The 7,254-nt window shown below is 36.3% G+C and overlaps 1 pseudogene; it reads left to right on the top strand.

Annotated features, from left to right (window-relative positions):
* The first annotated feature begins 6,083 nt into the window (after nucleotides 1–6,083).
* LOC131217480 (probable N-acetyltransferase HLS1-like) lies at nucleotides 6,084–7,254 on the top strand (annotated as a pseudogene).

Here is a 7,254-nt window from a genome sequence, read left to right as displayed (position 1 = left end):
AGACTTCCTATCAAACCACATTTCGTACGCCGTTTTACTATTTAATTTTCTAGTATAGACGCGGTTAATTATATAACACGCAATATTTACGGCTTTGGCCCAAAGATTTTTAGGGAGCTTCATACTGTTTAACATTACATTTGCCATTTTTTGAAGCACTCTATTTTTTCTTTCTACTATACCATTTTGTTGTGGTGTTTTGGGCGCAGAGAATTCATGTGATATTCCCTGATCACTGCAAAACTTCTCAAAACCACTATTCTCAAATTCTGATCCATGATCGCTACAGATCTTACAGACTTGAGACTCTTTTTCAGTTTGGATACGTTTAAGTATCCATTTTACTTCATTGAGAGTTTCTGATTTGTCCCTTAAGAAGACTACCCATGTATATCTGGTAAAGTCATCAACAATTACCAGAATATACTTTTTGCCACCTCAACTCTCCGTTCTAGTTGGTCCAATAAGATCCATATGGAGGAGTTCGGGTGGTTTAGATGTGGCATTGGAGTCCACTTTTTTGTGAGAACTCCTAGCTTGCTTGCTAATCTGGAATTCGCCATATAATTTATCTATTTTCTGTATTTTGGGTAAGCCTCTTACTAACTCTCTTTTGCTCAATCTATATAAGTTGCAGTAGTGTACATGTCCAAGGTGTTTATGCCATAACTCGATTTCATCGGTATGGACCATGTAACATGATAGATTAGATGAGCTAGAATCACTTACTATGTAGCAGTTTTCAGAAGTTCTGCGACTAGTTAATATTACAGAACCATTTTTATTTAAAATTTCACACCCTAGGTTGGTAAATTTTACGCTATGATTCTTATCGCATATTTGAGAAATGCTTAATAAGTTGTGTTTTAACCCTTCCTTCTACATATAAAACATTCTCAAATAAAGGGAGGTTAAAAAGTTGGACCGTACCTTGGCCAACAATCCTGCAGTTGCTACCATCACCGAATGTGACTAAACCATCAGTCATGTCTTTAATATTAGTAAACAGACCTTTGTCACCTGTCATGTGTCTGGAGTAACCACTGTCTAGGTACCACTTTGAATGGCTTGAAGCTTTGAAAGCAGTGTGGGTAACCAAGCAGGTAACCTTAGGAACCCATTTCATTATAGTCTTGGGTTTAGGAGTATAGTTGGTCTTCTTCTATTTGTAGTTGTTATAAATCTGACCCATTGAGTTAGATTTTAAGAGCGCCTTAAGTAAATCAACAATTTTCTCAGCTAAAGGATTACAATTTTGATTTTTATAGTTGATATGGTTGCTTTTAGGTTTTAAGGATCAAAAAGTTTTAGCATTTTTAGGATAATTTTGATTTAGACTTTTCCCTTTTGAGTTTGAAGACTCTCCTTTCACAAACTTAGGAGGAGTATTCTTATGTTTGGAACGAATACTTTTGTCATAGCCCAATCCAGATCGCTCACCACATTTTCTGGATCCAGATAATAGTTTTTTTAACTTAGGATCACCTTGGGCATACTTCCATGTGTCCTTTAAACTCAAAAGTGAAGAGACTTCAAGTTTTAGCCTTTTGTTTTCAGATTTTAAGTTTTCAATTTGGGAGGTTTTGAAATTTAGGTTGCTCTTAGTTTTTCCAAAACAGTTTGAAATATGAGATTTTTCTAAAACAAGATTATCAAAATTTTCTTTAAGTTTTGAAAACTTTTCTTTTTGAAGTTTTAGTTTTACAACAATTTTATAACTTTCCTTGTATAGGGCATTATATACATCTTGAAGATCTTCTTCAATTTCATGATCACTATTCAAATTTTCTTCACTAGTTGAATCATCATGATTTGAAAAAGTGAACTTGACTAGAGTCATAAGAGCTTTGACTTCATTACCCGATTCAGTTTCAGAATCTTCTGATTTAGAAGAGGCTTCAGAGCCAGAAGATTCATCCCAGGTAGCCAATATACCTTTCTTTTTTAGGTTTGTCCTTTTTAGGACACTTGTTTGGTAAATGCCCATATTCATGACAGTTGTAACATTGACTGTCTTTTAAATATTTCCAAGTTTTAGATTTAGATCTTTTCTTTTCATTAGGTTTTTGAAAATCAACCCTCTTTTTACTTTTGAAAATCTTATAAAACGTTTTAGCTAAAAGGGCCATATCATCTTCAGAATTTTCTAAATCAGAATTACTATTTTCTTGAGAAATACATTTAGAAGATTTAAGGGCGATAAATTTACCTTTAGGAGCCTTAAAAGTTAACTCATAGGTTTGTAAAGAACCAACTAATTCTTCTACCCTCATATTATTCGTATCACGAAGTTCCTGGATTGCGGTCACCTGTGAATTGAACCGTTCAGGTAGTGAGTGTAGTATCCTTGCACAGACTTTGCTTTCTGGGATTTTATCACTGAGACCCCACATAGAGTTGATAATGTCATTCAATCTAGTATAAAAGTCCATGAATGTTTCACTTTCCTCCATACGTATTTCCTCAAATTTGGTTGTGAGGATTTGGACTTTAGATTTCTTGACAATTGTTATTCCTTCATGTGTCATTTCTAAAATATCCCAGGCTTTCTTTGCAGTAGCACATGATATAATTCTTTTGAATTCATCCGGTGATAGTGCGCAAGTTATGGCATTTAAAGCCTTTGCATTGGCACTACTCTCATTTTTCTGAAGAGTGGTCCAAGAAAAATAAGGTGTGACTCTCATAGATTTGGATCCATCGATACTAGTTACTTCAGTGGTAGGAGGAGTCCATTCAGTCACTGTGGCTTGCCACAGACTCTCATCCATGGATTTTAAGAAAATCCTCATTCTGGTTTTCCAATAGGCATAGTTGGAGCCATCAAATGGTGGAGGCCTAGTGACTGAAAGGCTATCAAAATTTGACATCTCAAATAGCTTAGATCGATTAGCTGAGGAAATAAATCCACAAAGAATAATTAAAGGCGAGCTATTAGGCTCTGATACCACTTGAAAAGGCTGAGCTATTAACTCCTAGAGGGGGATGAACCCTAAAATAAAAATTAACAGCGGAATTTAAACAAATATAAATACTGATAATAATAAACAATCTCACAATGCTGAAATAAAATACAACCTCAAATGTACGAGTATTGAGAGATTGATATAGATGTTGTTCTACGGACAACCTTACACCAAAAACCCAATGTTTATGGTAGGACCACCTAATTCCTAGAAAGGTCTTTGTATTAAAAACTCAAACTGATATAGAGGAATAAAAAATAAATAGCAAGAAAAGAAATTTAAATTATTACAACATTCCCACACTTGCATAAAAGAAATTACAACATTCTCCACAAATGCAAAAAGGGAAATTACAAACACCCACAAAAAGAAATAAACAATCAATCCACAAGACTAGAAATTATAGTGGTTTGCTTGTGTGTACACCAACTGTTTAGAAAAATAGCCACACAACTACTCCACTCCTAATATCCTCACATAGTGGATATTAGCGTTTACTATGAAAATAGGTTTTTCAAGGTTCACCTAAAACCTTCACAATTGTGTCTTTTAATAGGGCCTACACAATTCAAAAAACCTTACACTCTGAGTTTTTTGGATCACCTCAGACAAACCAAAACAGAGAGATTTTTCTGGCACAATCTCAATGAAACCAAAATAGAAATTTACGATAATGTAAAATACTTAGATATTTTCCTTTAAGTATAGCCCGGAAGAACCAAGTCGGAGTAGAAGTTCAACATAGAAGTTCAATGTCCACACTCATGAAATGGTTCTAGGTTCTTGATTGATTTTAAATTAAATCACCTTGGGCTAGCTTAATTTGATTTTGATTCCAAGAAATGGAAATATTTCAATCCCTCTTTCAAATATAATTGGAATATAAAACACAAAATCAAATACAAAGAGAGCTAATTAAAGAGAATATAAAATGAGAACTAAATAGCTTAAGAATATCACTAACTTATCTCTCAGAGTGGCGTATTGATTTAGCTTAAATTGAATACCAAACTCTGAAATTCATGCTCTATTTATAGTTGTAGAAATCACACTTTCAACTGGTCCTGAGGTCTGTACGACTGGTCGTAGGACCAACAGATTTTTAAAATTTTGAGCGCAATAGGATAAAGCCATTCCACGACTGGTCGTAGGCTCTGCTCGACCGATCGAGTGGCCTCCACGACCGGTCATGTGGAACTTTTTTGGTTGCTGGACTTTGAGTCGAGGCTGCACGACTGGTCTAGCACACGATTGGTCGAGCATTGTTCACACGACTGGTCGAGCAGTCTTCAGGATTGGTCGAGGCTTCAACAAAAATTTCTGAAAATCAGTAACAACCTTAGTACTGGTTGAAGAATTCTTGGACTGGTCGAGCCAGTGTTAGGACTAGTCGAACAAAGTCTAAGACTAGTCGAAAAATAGTCTATGCACTTATAAAGTGACCTAATTCAAATTATGTATTCAAAATGGCCTTCCCTATGGTCAATCTAGGGTCATTTATACCTTATACATGATGTATGAACATTAAACTTCCTTTCCTTCGGTTGAAAGATGTTCTTTGAAGTTCATGACGCTTGATATCTTGTCATTCGTTGAATCTTGAACTAGAGACTTCTAAAGCTTGAATTTGTGACATATTGAGGCTTGAGCTTGAGGATCAATTTATAGAAACTTTTTCTTAACTTGTATGAAGCCATGAAAAACTTGAACTTTTGAAGTTTGAAAGCGGAATTCACACTTGAAGTTGTACTTGAACTTGAACAAGTAATCTTGCATTTGAAGATCTTGAAGTAAAGACCATTGTCCTTGCACTGTCTTGAATATGTCGATGCACTACACAAGACACAGATTCCAAGATGTTTTGGCACTGCAATATTTGAAAATTATAGGAGCTAGAAACCATAGCACTTACACCATCAAGTGACATTTCAATCCTATCAAAGCCTATCGACAATCTGTCGATAGGATTAAGATCCACTTGAAAATTACTATTTTGGGCATATGATTTCATAGTAGATTAGCATCTTATTTAGCAATTCTTATCACTTTTCAATTTGTCTTCTAAGGATATGTGATGATCAACCAAGGTTTATTTATAGGAATATAATTGTCTAGAGGCTAAAGTTGCTTTGGGTCTAAGGGTTAGGGTCGCCAAGGAGCCTCATTTACTTGTTCTTCACTCCTTGATACTTCTTGTCCACTTGTTTCTTCGGTCTTCAACTTCCAAGGGCTCAACCGACTAAATGAGATATATACTCTCCTGATTGACAAATAAGGTGCACAAATTAGTGCACTAACAGACTTGATAAGTTGAAGTTTTTTTAACACATTGGGTTTAATGAGCTTTCTAACTTGCCAAATTGTTAAGGAGCTTATCTATAAGCTCTTCATAATATACTATTCTTAGGTTATGAAAGAGAAGTGGAAGCCTAAGATACTTAACAGGCATGTAGCATTTAGGCATTGAAAAGATATTGATAGTATCTTCTCCATTACCAATACTAATTGGAAAGAAGATGATGCTTTTATAGTAGTTAGTATTCTTCCAACAATATTAGATATATAGCGCAATGCTTTTTAGGCATTTAAGTATCTTCATATCCTATTTAGGAAAAATGATGAGATTATTAACATACCTGAGATGGGATATGGAGACTATCCAACTTGTAAAATAAAAATTTGATTAAGCCAGTGACATGGCAAGTCCTAAGCATGTGTGAGATAATTTTAGCAACAACAAATAGACAATAATTATATCATCATCCTCCTTTAACAAGTATATTCCACCCCTCTCCTTTAATTGATAAGGTTTAAATGTGGTGCTAGGTCTTGGAGAGATGTCCCATGATTGTGCGGTTTCAGCGAGTTTGTCAAAGTAATCCCACACTTCATCGACATTTTTGTTCATGAATTCCCCATTACACATCGTCTAGACGAATTGGCTCATGGCAGATGTTAGTCCATCATGAAAGAAAATTATTATGCACCACGTTTCAAAACTGTGTTGTGGGCATGAACTGTCAAGATCCTTGAACTACTCCTAAAATTGGAAGAATATTTCATCTTCTTTTTGGGTGAAGTTCATGATCGACTTCCTGATGGTGTTCATCTTATGGTATGGAAAAAATTGAGAGGAAGTGTGAAGTAAGGCCTAGAGAGAGCTCATTTCTCTTCACTAACACCATGGGTGACCCCATCTGTAGGGTCCGAAACAGCCCACAATACAAAATATTGGTATGGCCACCCCCCCGGTGTCTTGTTTGTCTTCTTTTGTTCCCTTTCATTGTAGTAATAATGTATATTCTTGATTTTGATTACTCTAGGCCGCTGAATTGGAAAATGAGATGGTAGGGGTCATTCGTGGTTTAATAAAGATCGCAACAGTAAGTGGCCCACCCAAAGATCAAGCTAAGGTTGGCTACATACTCAGCCTTAGAGTCTCACCCCTTTATCGTAGGAGAGGGATTGGTTAGAGCTTGGTACGGTGACTTGAGCAGTGGTTTGATTCCAATTATGTTGAATACGACTATATGGCCACTAAGAAGGATAACGAAGCTTCACTAAGATGTTCATTGGTAAGTTAGGGTTTATCAAGTTCCAGATGCCGATGATACTAGTAAACCCTGTCCACAAACGTCAGATCCATATATCATCCAGGATTAAGATCACGAAGATCAAGATGGAACAAGCCGAGCATCTCTACCATCGATTCATGGGCACGACCGAATTCTTCCCGCGAGATATCGATCAGATCCCAAAGAACAAGTTGAGCTTGGGTACATGGGTCACTTATCCACATGACGAGTCATGGGATGACAATGATTGTGTAGCGACCAGTTGGGCTATGTTAAGTGTGTGGAATTCAGCGGACATTTTCAAGCTAAGGGTTGGGAAACCTTCCCTCAGCTATGTTCTATACGTGAAAGCCTCAAGTTTGGTCAACCGAATCTTCCCATGGCTAAGAATACCTATTCTACCGGACATTTTCAATGAATTTGGATTCTACTTCTTATATGGAGTGCATGGTGAAGGCATGCTTGTGCATTCCTTATGCCAACTTGTACATAATCTGGCAACCATGTTTAAGGATTGTAAGATTATCATTACAGAGATTAGGCTGTGGGACACGCTGTGGCACGGCATACCTCATTGGCAATCACTATCATGTGCTGAGGATTTGTGGTGTATAAAATCACTGAGAAGTAAAGAGGAGAAGACTCTACTTGACTGGACTAAAAGACCACACCCGAGGTCTAAAATAAAAGCAAAAGATCATAAGTGGGCCTGA

This window comes from Magnolia sinica, chromosome 10 (genome assembly GCF_029962835.1).
Source record: "Magnolia sinica isolate HGM2019 chromosome 10, MsV1, whole genome shotgun sequence".
NCBI classification, from domain to species: domain Eukaryota; kingdom Viridiplantae; phylum Streptophyta; class Magnoliopsida; order Magnoliales; family Magnoliaceae; genus Magnolia; species Magnolia sinica.
This window is presented reverse-complemented; position numbering and strand designations above follow the sequence as displayed.